Source organism: Euprymna scolopes, chromosome 1, assembly GCF_053919585.1.
Source record: "Euprymna scolopes isolate OS-2025 chromosome 1, ASM5391958v1, whole genome shotgun sequence".
In the NCBI taxonomy this organism is placed as follows: domain Eukaryota; kingdom Metazoa; phylum Mollusca; class Cephalopoda; order Sepiida; family Sepiolidae; genus Euprymna; species Euprymna scolopes.
The window spans coordinates 116099109-116113488 of record NC_136482.1 but is presented as its reverse complement, the minus strand read 5'-3'; the positions used below and the strand labels follow the sequence as shown (position 1 = coordinate 116113488).

Below are 14380 nucleotides of genomic sequence, written 5' to 3'. Positions count from 1 at the left end.
TCAAAAACTATTTCAAAACAAAAAGAAAAACATGAACTGAACTTTTATTGAGTATGGTAACATTTATTTCTTGTATATTTATTTTTTCGGGTAGTCGTTTATTGGCTTGTCTGCTAAACACTCTTACTAAATAATATCGACGAAATATCGAAAAACAAAGAAACAAGAACAGTTTTGAAAAATAATGAAGTTTTACTTACTTGAGTAAAATAATCCGAAACAGCAAAATGGGATATTAAAAAAGTAAACACGTAATTACATAGTTTTTTAAAGCAACGAATAGATATAAATATGAATTAAAAGAAAATGGCGCACTTCTCAAGCAGAACGGCTTCGTTTCAGTTTTACAGTATTGAACGGTGTAGTATTGCGTCGTCGGATTCAGGGTTGTAATATTGTAATGTAAAGAACACACAGAAAGGGGTGCAATCAACTGAATTCCGTCTAGTACACTGACAAAAAAGCTTAAACAGATATATAAATTAAAATAAAAAGGTTATGTAAATGTTTTTAAAAAGACACGTAATCACGTTAGCAGGATTTTTCCTTCTTTTGACTCGTTAACAAGTAACGTTCTTATTTTTTATTATTTATCTATTTTCGAAAGAGTGTCACGTGCAAGTGGAGGAGGAAAAAAACAATGTTATGCAAATTGTGTGTTGAGAATTGTCTAAATTTCCGACTTTTTTTTTGCTTTTACTTTAATAAGAAAGTGAATTTATAAGGTGAATTTATTCGGCACAATATGATTCAACTCAAAAAAAAATAAATGAAAGCTAACGTGAATTAAGATTAAAGTTCAGATGTCACAAAGACCCTCACACCTTTTAAAAACCCTTGTTAAACTTTGTGACATATTTACATTCTATGGTGGTCAGGCGCGAATAATTTTATTATACCATATTTCTTCAAACTGAAACATAATTATCAAAATATACATACGCAGATAGATATGAAAAGTCTTTGTTAAAATTTGTGCCATATTTCCATGGAGTACAGGCGCGAATGCAGACTCTACAATTTTATTATACCATCCCTATTTAAGTTTAAACATACTTATCAGATTATTCTTATGTACATCTATATCAAAAACCCATGTAAACGTTTTTTTTTTTCATTTTTTATTTCCATACCTTGGGGGCCAGGCGCAAACGCAGACCCCACAATTTTTATGAACCACCGTTCTGCCATATCAAACATATCCATTCCTGATCCTCGATACATCTTCTATCATTATATGTAATCAGTTTTTTTTTTTAAATAGTCAACCATATAGGAGCCTATTCGTGACCAGACACACACGCGCGTGCACCCACAGATGTTCAGCTTTATATATATATATATATATATATATATATATATATATATATATATATATATGTGTGTGTGTGTGTGTGTGTGTGTGCGTGTGTGTGTGTATATATGTATATGTATGTATATATATATATATATATACACACACATATATATAATATAATATATATATATATATATATAATATAAAGCTGAACATCTGTGGGCGCGCGTGTGTGTGTGTGTGTGTGTGTGTGTGTGTGTGTGTGTGTGTGTGTGTGTGTGTGTCTGGTCACGAATAGGCTTCTATATGGTTGACTATTTAAAAAAAACTGATTACATATAATGATAGAAGATGTATATATCGTTAGTATATATATCGTTAGTATATAAATCAGAAGTACGTCTAACACGTATTTCCTTTAATAGTGCAGCCTACTAAATAATTCATCAATGACTAATATATATTTCTCAGAAACTAGTCCAAAAGTTTGGGGTGTTTTTCCTCGAATAAAAAGAATTATGCAAGAAAAAACGTTATTAAAAGGAAATATTTAAATGCAGATTTCATAGACACGTGAGTCTAAAAAACGTCATTGAATACAAAGCGCACGTGGTGAATCCGTCTTACCTCGCTATATTTGATATAGCTATATTTCCAAGAATTCTTATTCAGGTTCAAATTAAAAACAAGACGTCAATCAAAACCCTATGGGATAGTATGTTGTAAAATATGCTCTACTTCCTTTTCTATTATTTACTGTTTGCCTCCTCTTCTCTCGTAGTTTTATAAATATTTAAAGTTGAATACTCTTAGGTTGTAATGTAGAAATATAATTTCTCCATTCACTACACACAATTTCTTCCTGGTAGGCGCATAGACATTATCACCTCTCATTCTCCATGGACGAAGGTGGTGCGTTTAAATATTTGGAAACCAGTTTACCCAGCAGTGTTAAGGTTTCCTTCTCTTTTTCGCCACTGACATGAATCAGCATCTCTTGCGATTAGCGGTTAAATTTCTTTGTGCATATATAAAGAAGGTGTTTATTCCTGTTGAGTTTAGATCGTGCTTCCTGTGTTTATGTTGTACTTACGCTTTCAGTCTACAGTTTCGATTCAGCCACCACCTGCTCTAAGTTGGGATTTCTTTCTGAAAGCTAAGATATGCAGTTTTACTGTCACTTTTATCTCCTTGATCCTCGGAAATGTTTGAAGAAATGTATCCTGATTTTGCTTCTATTATCATCAGTAGAAAATAGGTGATGTAGAATCCAATTCTTAAAGCGTTTTGAATGTCATTTCTTTTTACTTAAAATATGTCTTGGATCTGGGAAAGTAGCCACACAAGTGTTTATCATTTAAATAAGATGAAAATATGGTGTCCATTGATTTACTAATTTGTTCAATATTGGTAAGAAGGATTCCACGTTAAAAATATCAGAATTAGATCGGACAGCTTTAAACCTTAGAGTTAAAATTGTAGGTATTTTTCGTGGATATGGCTAAAGTTCGGCTACTTGCTTTTTTGGTGATTTCTCCAAATGGACTCAATAGCTGGATAATTTTTAGAACGAATTCCTATGTGTAAGTTGTTAAGGTAAGAATATTATTATCAACATTTTGGCCTTCGGGTCAAGATCAAAGTGTAGTATCTGTTCCGGCAGATACTGCAAGCTATGACTAGCTATGACTAGCAAAGACCAGATGTGGGGGCAACCCCACATGCCTGACCATTAACCAGCTCCCATTTCCCACCTCTCGGGAGCTTGTCCCCTTTTTCCCTTCCCCCTCCCTTCACTCCTCACATTAAAAATCGGCCTTGTGCCTAATTTGCTCGGTGGGGGAGCAAATAAATACCATCTGTTCTTCAGATGCTGCACTTCAATTTCTTGTTCTTTGTCAGTGGAGGAGAAATTCTTCACGACTGAGACAATTTTAATTTTTGTTCCTTTTCTCCACATTAAAAAACGACCCTGGTGTCTAACTCTGTCCTGTGGAGAGGCATTGTAAATAGGAACATTATACATTATTAGATCTTTTCGTCGTGCTAATTTCTTTTCAGCATATATGCTGAATTCCATTGTTCAACTCTAATAAACTATCTTGAATGTGTTTATTGGAGATTTTTTTTTATTTCTCCTACAGAATTTCGTGCAATTCTCCACCTATATGTGTACCAGGGAATGGAACAACTCTAAGCACAGCTCTCCACTGTTCAAAGTCATTCGAAAGCCAATGACATGTCAAACTCAAAAAGGGTAACAGTATTTGTAGTAACTGTCCAAATGTCTGTAGTCAAGGGAATGCTGCTAATTTCATCAGGAGATGATTGAAATTCTGTTTTTTACTTTTGTAAATTTATCTGAAATTATGTGAAGTAATTTTTTGGATGTAATTCCGACAAAGTTTTCTAATAATCATATTAAATCTACTGTAAGATGTTACAGAATATGGTTGAATCATTTTTATATCAGGCTAGCGGGGTTACCCGGCATTGCTCGGGTGTGTCGAGAAAGTGTAGCAAGGAACACCGAAAAAATGTGGTAGTAACATGGTGAGAGGGGAATCAAATCAACAGCAGGCAGTTTGGGTGGAGAGAGGTGTTAAAGAAAAGAATGTGGTAGTAGGCAGGTAGACTCACAACCGAAACACAAAGGAGAAACAGAAAGTTAGAAAAATCGTCTTAGCCAGTGCCTCCATAGCAAAACCGGAAGTCGCGAACGTTGAAATTAAGGCTAGTCAATCAAAAGGAGATGACTTGCGAAAATATCGGTGAAAAAAGGTGAAATCTCCTTGTAGAAAACTGGCCAATTGAGGGGAAAGGAATTATTGTTTTGGGGCCAATTTTTTCGATATTTGTTGTCTGAAAAACTGAAGTTAAAAACGATACCAGTTTCGTCACGTTCTGACACACACACATTTTGCCCTTTATACATATACAAGCGGGGGTGCCCGGCGTTACCCGGGGTTTTTGTTGTTGGGGGGGGGGGTAAGGTAGTAGGCAGGCAGGCTCGAACCCGTGACGCGAAGGTGGAAAAGAAATTGAAAGAAAAGCTGACATATCACCGCTACACTAAGATGCGAGAGGCGTTCAAATGTATTTATGTCAATCAAAAGGTTGCCTTGAAGTTAATAAGTTAAGAATCACGCAGGCATATAAATGAACGTTGGCTGAAGGTCAGTTTCTGCTTCCTCCACGATGTTGGGGAAAACCAGCTTCCCCTAAAAAGGGGGAGCCCTCCAAATGAATAGCAATTGTTTGATATGAAGGGCTTCCCCAACATGGATCAACGCTCATTGCGTTTCTGGGGGTTCCGGCTGGAAAGTAAGGTGGCCTACTTCGCTCCGATTAGTTTCGCTTTTATACGAAAACGACGAACAAACACGTGAAATGACGGAATAGAAGGAATTTTATAAAAGTCGATCAAAATAAATTTAGAGACGACGTCCGTTCGCACATCGTAGATATTATAATCTAGGGGGTATATAAAAAAGTTCTAAAACATAGTAAAAAAAACAGTCGAGAACCCCCCTTCTCGATAAAAGCCTTTCGCGGACATACAAAAACGCGTGCAGCACTTTTGCCTTTGCATCTCTTGTAATCTGTGGTAATTAATAACCCAACCATTTTTTTAGTAAAATATTGACTCTATACTAGTTTGATGTTTCATTGGAGGATTGTACTTAGTGCCGTTTGTTCCTGTTTTCTTTCCTTATTTGCAACGTTTTCTACTTCTGCCTGAACTTGCCTAAGACGATTTAACATATTAGTCATTTTTAAACTGATTTGCCAGCCTTGATAGGATGGTATGACATAACTTGCAGACAGAAGCCTTTTTATTCTTTGCATTCACATCAAAATACTTCCAGAAGCAATTGGTTGCAATAATGGTTGATAATTCTTGTCAATATTGAATTATAATTTTACGTATTTAATTTACTTATGTCTGATATCAAATTGGTAATTTATCTCAATAAAATATGCATTATCTAAACCCCCCAATATATATATATATATATATATATATATATATATATATATATGTGGGGGGGGGAAGGTGTAATGATAGTACGGATCCATAATGAGGAACAAGAGTATGACTAATGAAGAATGTTGTATTTTCGGTTCACACGTGATAGAAATTAAGCGTGCAATTCAGATAGAGCAATAACTTTCTTTGACAGTGATTTAAAGTACAGAATAATAATGTTAATTCAATAAGAAGCGAAAGGAAAAAGATTTCCCATGTGCTTAACTTTATTCACCTCAAATTGAGTCCAGTCACAAAAGGCTACATGTTAGCAGTGTACAATGTCTGTTATTTAAAAATTCGATGTAGATAGTGCATGTTTCTTTGGTGAATTATTACCGGCAAATAAGGAGGGAGATAACTTTTCTTTATTTAAGTTATAATTAAATTAATATTATTACCGTTTATGACAACAAAATTTGCAGATAAATCGACATTAGAAAACCTGATAACAAGCCGATCTATCGGTAGTGAGATTTTCCGATGGCGATTAATCGGTAATCGGTCAATTTGCTTACCGGTGCATCCTTAGTGTAGACTATTTAATTACTTGTGTGGGAGCATATATATTTTGATATCAATTGGCGCTATACATTAGTATGATAATCCATCAATATTTTCGATTTTGCGGGAACTCAACCAATGCACTAAAAACTACTGAATATAACCATTTGTTCTACTTGTTACATGAAAAGGGCTGTTTCTTCTCATGTAATAGGAAGACATACTAGATAAGTGAAAATGATATAAGGATAAGGCTAGAATCGAACCCTGTAGGCAAGTGTTAAAGATAATAGATAATGGAATGTAAGAAATCCAGTCCATTGTTAATTCTATTAGAAATAGTTAAATATTGTTTATGTCGGAAAAAGAGTCAATTCTCCATTGTTTTAGAAATCTGGATATTAAATGTGTCAGTAAAATGAATGCACAGTGCGAATTAAAGTATATTGTTTAGAAATAGGTTAAAAATTTGCATTGAGGATTCTTTATTTTGTCAAAAGTGTGTTGGACGGACATGTGTAGAAAACGTGATATAGTCACGTTGGTAAACACATGTCTGACGTCATAAACAAAGGAGATTTCTCAATATAGGAATCTGAGGGTTAAAAATTAGCTAGTGGATGAAGATAAAATATTCAGAGCAGACAACACACGGTGATAGTCAGTTGGAGATGAAAGCCCTTTAGAAACGAAACGGGGAAAATAGACCATGTAAATCAAAATTAGAATTCCAGACATAATCGAACGGTCGATTTAATAATAAAGGAACCATCGATGTTTGTAACGGTTTGTCTCGTGTCGTCATTCCTCACAACCAAAAAGGTAAATGTGTATTTATCATCATCTTGTAACGAACTCTTGTAACGAACTCTTGTGTAACAATTTATGTAAGTAATGCGCCTCCTCCATCATAAGTGAATTATCTCCTCCCCTCTATATGTGTATAAGTACTGTTGCATCATATCTCCCAGCAGCATTAATATGTGTTAACAAGAATCATTCCACTCAGATATAAATGTCTCTCTCATTAGCATCGTCATCTGTTCTGAGTCCCCTGCTATTCAACACAACTGACGTAATTATAGTAAAAAAACTACTATGATATTTTCTGTTCGGTGAGGATAAAACTGGTCTAAGTTTCAACAAAATATAAGAGACTGCATGCAGGTGACAAAAGATATATAATAAGTAAAACTATGTGCTAAAATCTTAGGTTATCCATTATTACTGACCGCATGCCATAGAAAGGAAATGAAACATAATTCACCTGAAGCGTTATTTTCTACATACAAGTAACATCAAGTAGTTCTTATAAACATGTATAGAAATACTAAAAGCACATTTGATATCATAGACGCATATGACTTCTATTCATGCATAGTTTCTACATTTTGCATAATTGCATAGAATTTAAGAGGAAAATGTTTCAGCACACGAAAATATCTATCTGTCTCTATATCTATCTATCTATCTATAATAATAATAATAATAATAATAATAATAATAATAATAATAATAATAATAATAATAATAATAATAATAAAAGCAGGTAGCTCAAGATGTACTGCTACACACAAATTTAACCCTCCGCTATATATAACACGATGTAACTGTAATTTAATTTGATGTTATGGTCATAACTGTTATCCCATTTAAAGCAAAAGTTTCAAATAAACTAGTAATATATATATTTATTTAATTCACAGCATACAAAAATAATGAAATTCCGAGACCAAAACAATATCCTTGTGTATTGATCGTTTTGAAGCTGTAAACACACCCGTGTTTCAAATATCTAGCAAAAATCCACTAACAGTCAGATTTTCATGAAATTTTCGATATGTATTCAATTTTAAATTAACTTATATTTCAAAGGCAGTTTTTATTAAATATGTGGGGTGAAATATGTTTTTAGGTGTTCTAATAAAGATTTTTAAAAGATTCCTAGCTCTATTATTAAATCGTAATACCACCAGCAACCTTTCGGGGAATATTCATTTTCTCCAAACTTTCAAGTAAAATTAAAACTCGGTTTACTAATGTAAGGGAGATAATAGAATAAAGAATTGTCTCCCTTGAAAATAAATGATCGACCGCAAATTTAGAACATTTACATAACACTTGATATATCCTCATATGTTTCAAGAGACAAAAATATTGGCAGTTTTTCAGTTAAGTCCCGGCAAAGTTCGACAACTCTAGACGGATCACACATAAGTATTTTACACCGTCCAATCACGAATATTACGAATTATTAGTTTTAAAATAAAAATTAAAAAAAATTTAAAGTTAAAAACAAAATGTAATTAATATAAAATATAATATATAATTAATATAAAAATAATATAAAAAAATATGAACATTTGTTCCATTCCCATCTCATGGAAGAGTTGTGGAGACGGCGTGAGAAAAGGTACGCATTTCCAGGAATTATTAAAAGCATAAGACAATACACTTTTTAAGAAATGTTTAATTTTCAAAGTTGTTTTATTTTGTCTATATAAATTTATATTTTGCCACGTGGTTCATTACATCAGATTTTATTTTGTTCGTTTTTCTGTTAAGACAATAATACACTTTCTAAAAATTGTTTAATTTTTCTGTTAAATAAATAATTATAAATATATAAAAAATAAATGTACATTTTGTTCGTTTACTTTAATTTAATCAAGTGTTTACTTCAAATACTTAAATATTTTTTATGTTAATAACATATTTTTTTTATTTAAAAAATTTAGTAATTTTTATTTTTATTTTAAAACTAATAATTCGTAATATTCGTGATTTGGCGGTGTAAAATACTGGCGTGATGTAGCCCTTCTAGAGTTGTCGAACTTTGCAGGGAATTAACTGCAAGAGTGCAAAACTGCCAAAATATTAGCATCTATATCTGAATATCGCTTATACCTTCTTAATTTGGTGAATGTCATGTAATTTGGTCATACCTTCCAATGAGAGCAAATCTTGATACGACGTGGGTTTTTAATAACACCGCAATATTACCTCAATGTCGAGGCTCCACAGGCGTTAAAATATTGAAACTTACTCGTTTTACTGATACTCATAAACATTTTGTCTTCTTGTTTATAGAAGACAAATAGTCTTGCGTAGTATAGGTTCCTTATAGCATGCCTCTAGCTTGAATTCGTAGGCGTGGCCTGAATCGATGAATCCCCCCCCTTTTGTTAACCTATTAAATTATTACTGGGTAAAAATAATTAAATTAAAACAGAAATAATTCTGGCATTTGTGCATCTATGTTACTGCGCTATTTTTAAATAGTATTTTTGAATGAAATTCAATTTTAAAGATATTTTTGCCTACGAGATTCCGAATAGGGGCATATGAGCGAGAAAAAAAATCGAGACTATAAGCAGGGAGACAAGAAGATCATGAGTACCTTTTGATTCGGTAAACAGCTGAAGGTTGATAGTCCAATACTAAGTATGGAAATAAAACAGCGAATTTACTTAGGACTTCTATCCAGTCATGGCTGATTAAACGAGTGCACTCCTGCAAAGTAAATAAAGGATTCCGTTCGATGTTCCATCCAAATTCCCGAGTTTAACAGAAACCTTCACGAGTCCAACAAGATACAACTTAAGAAGGTTGGACATAACATCGACCGGAACGTTGTGAAAATGACACTCAAGATAAGAATCCAAAAAATACGAATAACCAAAAAAGTTGTTTGTTTTTTTTTTTTTAAGTGCTTTTTCCTAATAACGTGTATTCTGTTTGAAACGAGAACAAGAAAAAATGGCCGACATATATCTCTTACATCTTTGAAGTCTCAGTAAAAATGAATACAAAAACTGGTGGGAATCCACTCAATAGATTTCTCACTAACATCTTTAGTAAAAAAAACAAAAAAACTGCACATTTACCGAAAGATTGTGTTGCTCTTCGTCCTTCCTGTTCTCATTAAGTGAAGAAAATATCATTGTAAAATGAAGCAATTTAAATTTGTGTTCCGCTCCAGAGTGTCCCTTTTCGGTCTTTATTGGATTTTCTCCATATTAAAACACAACAGCGGTAGGGGAAATAAGTAAACAGTGATTACGTAAATAGATTTTTGCGTAGTAAACATTTATTTCAAGGGACGCAACTTTTAAATATTAATTATCTCCCTTAGATTTAAATTTTTTAGTTTTTCATTAAGTTATTTCCCTTAGTTCAACTTCAAAATATCTGTTAAAATAGAAGATACATTAATGTTTTATCCTATATTTTCTTAAAAATTCTTTGGATATAAAGCGACTATTTACCACGAATTCACGACCACGAATTTACCACGAATTATAAATAAGTTGTTTTTTTTTTGTTTTATGATTATCTTTTGAAGCAAAAATAAAAGAAAAAGGTGTTTCGGGTTTGTATTACTCTGTACACATAGATTCGAAAAAGTTGTCAAAAAACAAATATATAACAAATAAATGTTATCAAAGGCAAGATAAATTACTTTTCTACCAAACTAGATATAATTTTCGTGTTTTTATTCAATTTAACATGTTTATTCAGCTCGAAAAGCATACAGTGTTTACCGATGTATTGGAAAATTCAAAATGGCGGCCGACTCTCTCTTTAACATAGTAAGTTCGGGAAAAGCTGTTATGAATAATAAACTATATAAAATACTATTAAAAAAACCCCGAATATATGTCAAGTTACGTCACGGTAACATATATTGAGCGAATTTCTAACAGTATTTTGTATAGTTTATTATTTATTGCACCTTTTTCTGGACCCCGACGTCGAATCAGTGATGTAAATATTTCTCCTCGAGTGTGTATTAAATCTACACCCGCCCGTCTAAACAATGCTCAAACTATCATTTGTTTACAAACAAATAAATAGTGAACTTCGCTTAATATAATACTTTTTTTTTTAAATAAAAATTGCTTAATTATTCAAAAAGGTCAGTTGCGTTCAAACAGCATCTTCAGACAAATTTAAATACAAATTATCGTTAACTTCCAAAATCTTATGAAACACTTTATTGTCATAATTCCGATTTATTAATTGTTGTAATAAAAAGTGAAATCTACAAATGTTTCATGTTTTTAAATGTTGATATATGTTTATACAATCTTACTGTGAAGAAACAAAAACAATCTTTCTGTAAAAAAAGTATTCTTTTTTATATGGTAGTCACCACTTATCAAGGCCCGGAAGCCACTTGGGCATAAGTGTTATTGCGTGTACAGTAATCAATAGGATCATATCGCCTTAATCGCTAGTAATGGAGATTTGATAAAGTCTCTTAAGGGGGCGATTTATCAGGAATTTGTTTATGTTGAACTTGAAGAAATCCAAGTTGTAATCAGGTGGGAAACAGGCAAACGGAACAGAGTTCCACAGGCGAGAAAGAAGCTTTGTTCATGGAATCTACGTTTTGATTTAGGCACAGATAACAAGTAGGGAAAATTATTGACAGTGGTTTCAGCTAGACGGGTGTTTTTCGTGAAAGATTGGCGAGGGGGACCAGAGATTGGAGCTCAGACGAGCACTTGCCATGGAAATAACGATAAAATAAAGACAGGCTCGCAACGTCTCTTCTGTGTGAGAGTGGTCGCAGGGAAGAGAAAAGGACACTCCCCACTTAGACACGAAGTCTATTTTGTACTCTGTCAAGGCAGGATAGGCTGTTTTTAGCATCTCCTGCCCAGATGTGACAGCAGTACTCCATCCTTGGATGTACTTGGCTTTTATATAGATAGAGAATTGCATCAGTAGTGAGATATCTTCTGGAGCGATAGAAGGATCCCACCGTTTTTTCAGCGACCTTGGCAACAGACTTGATGCACGTGTTCCATTTTAGGTCAGGAGTAAAGATTAATCCCAGAAGCTTGTCAAAACATGGAACCTCCCCAAGACGAGAGCCATTCACTTCAATCGATTCCAGATAGGGATCAGAGCGTTGTTTTAAAAATTGTATTTTGCTACATCGACAAACTTAAATTATATTTTGATACATTAAATCACTCATTGAAAAGAAATTATATTAATTCATTAAAATTATATTTTGATACATTTTTTTATTCAATAAATGTTTCGATTTTCATATATTTTTGTGTTATTTATTTCGTTATATATTTTTACGCAATCGTAAACACTTGTTTATATTTGAGATTCACATAATGGCCGCTAGATGTGATTTCTCTTTTAAAAGAACAGGAGTCGATAACTTGTCTGTTGTTAATATGCTACGGTCATGCAGAAGTACCCAAAACATAAATAAACTAACTGTTAACAGCGTCAATTTTAGTTATTATATTACTCGATTTATTCTTAAATTGTACCAGTCATTATAAAATAAGATTAAACAATATTTTATTAATATTTAAATAGAACTTAAATTTGAAAGCAAATGAGTAATAAGTAGTATCTTTTTTTCTCGTTCTGTCTACCTATATTTCTTCAAATTAATAGTTAGCAATTATTCCATTAGAAATTATTCCATTTTTAAAATTGTTTTTTTTTTGTTTTGTTTGTTTGTTTTTTTTTTTGTTTTTTTTTGCTAGTGTGTAAAAACCGCGTTGAAAAGCATATTAATTTGACATAAAAATAACTTCTGCAGAGTTTTAGCACATTACAATTATTCAGGTCGGTCTATAATTCAATTCTACTGCGTTTGCTGTCTTTTGTTTTAACTGTTGTTGCTTCCTTTTTTTGTTGTTGTTTTTTTTTTGTTTATTTTTCAATTTTTTTTTTTTTTACAATTTCCGGCTGTTAAGTTTTGTAAACTTTTATCAAGATAGTAAATGCTTATTTTAAATTAAGTGAGGGGCTTACATTCTATTTAAAATGGTGGAGGCAGAGACCTCTTGTCCAAAACTTTACATATAAATATCGATTTTATAGCAATTTTTAAGAATGGTTACAAAAAACAAAATAAACAAATACCAAAAGCAATAAAAGCTCTATTTCTTCCTATTTGGATGAGTTTTGTTTTGATTAAAAAGTTTTTTAAAGTGTATTCATTCATTTTTAAAAGTATTTTAAAGTGTATTTATTCATTTTTAAAAGTATTTTAATGTGGCTTTATTCATTTTTAAAAGTATTTTAAAGTGACATTATTCATTTTTAAAAGTAATTTTATAGTGGCATTATTCATTTTTAAAAGTATTTTAAAGTGGCATTATTCATTTTGAAAAGTATTTTAAAGTGGCATTATTCATTTTTAAAAGTGTTTTAAAGTGGCATTATTCATTTTGAAAAGTATTTTAAGTGGCATTATTCATTTTAAAAAGTATTTTAATGTGGCTTTATTCATTTTTAAAAGTATTTTAAAGTGTATTTATTCATTTTTACAAGTATTTTAAGTGGCATTATTCATTTTTAAAAGTATTTTAAGGTGGCTTTATTCATTTTTAAAAGTATTTTAAAGTGTATTTATTCATTTTTAAAAGTAATTTTTAAGTGGCATTATTCATTTTTTTAAATATGTTAAAGTGGCATTATTCATTTTGAAAAGTATTTTAAAGTGGCATTATTCATATTTAAAAGTATTTTAAAGTGGCTTTATTCATTTTTAAAAGTATTTTAAAGTGTATTTATTCATTTTTAAAAGTATTTTAAAGTGGCTTTATTCATTTTAAAAAGTATTTTTAAGTAGCTTTATTCATTTTAAAAAGTAATTTTAGGTGGCTTTATTCATTTTAAAAATTTATTTTAAACTAGCCTGGGTGCCCGGCGTTCCTCGGATGTTTAGAGGTGTGTGTTGAGCAAAAACAAAAGCAAAAGTTTTAGTAGGCAGGCTCGAAGCCGTTACGCGAAGGAGGAAAAGAACGTGAAAAAAACGTGACGTCTTTGCCGTTGCATCCATCGCCAAACCAGAAGTGCCGAAGGTTAAAATTAAGGTTAGTCAATCGAAAAGAGGGTATGACTTTCGAACAAAAAACAACAAAAAAAGGAAGCAACAACAGTTAAAACAAAAGACAGAAAACGCAGTAGAATTGAATTATAAACCGACCTGAATAATTGTAATGTGCTAAAACTCTGCAGAAGTTTTTTTTTATGTCAAATTAATATATGTGTGTGTGTGTGTGTGTGTGTGTGTGTGTGTGGGTGTGTGTGTGTGTGTGTGTGTGTGTGTGTGTGTGTGTGCAAAAAGCGCTGGCACCACACATAAAGCACTGGCAGCACACATAAATCCAAAACATCCACGCTATATGGCAATACCTTATGCTTATTTTGAGGCTATTATGCATCGATTTGATTACATTTACTAAAATCAGACATTAATTCTGAGGAGAATCACTCTCCCGAACAAGTCATACTAAAATTTTGTAGCAAGATTCTTTCTCTCTCATTGTTACGTCTCATTCATACCTTTAATTTACACCGTTACCAAATATTTCCTATGGTTCAATTATTACACACGTCCGTGATTATTTCATTTTATCATTTCATCAGCTTATACCTATTAAATCTGTGAATACTGGACGTTCGCTATTGTTTCCGGTTTTCGTCTTCAAGCATTTGGATTAACTGCTCAGATTCGTTTCACGGTTTAGTAGATTGCAATTTAAACACTACCGTATCAC

At 32.1% G+C, this 14380-nt stretch overlaps 1 long non-coding RNA gene across 2 annotated transcripts in view; it reads right to left on the bottom strand.

Moving 5' to 3' along the window:
* The window catches only part of LOC145267546 (uncharacterized), a 332078-nt gene that overhangs the window by 19006 nt on the left and 298692 nt on the right, over positions 1 to 14380 (bottom strand). Inside the window, exon 1 of one of the 2 annotated variants that reach the window (XR_013864852.1) lies at positions 9719 to 9879. The exons of the other annotated variant lie outside the window; for it this stretch is intronic. This is a non-coding gene — a long non-coding RNA (uncharacterized LOC145267546). Of the gene's footprint in view, positions 1 to 9718; positions 9880 to 14380 lie in introns of those variants that run through there. 2 annotated transcript variants of the gene reach the window in all.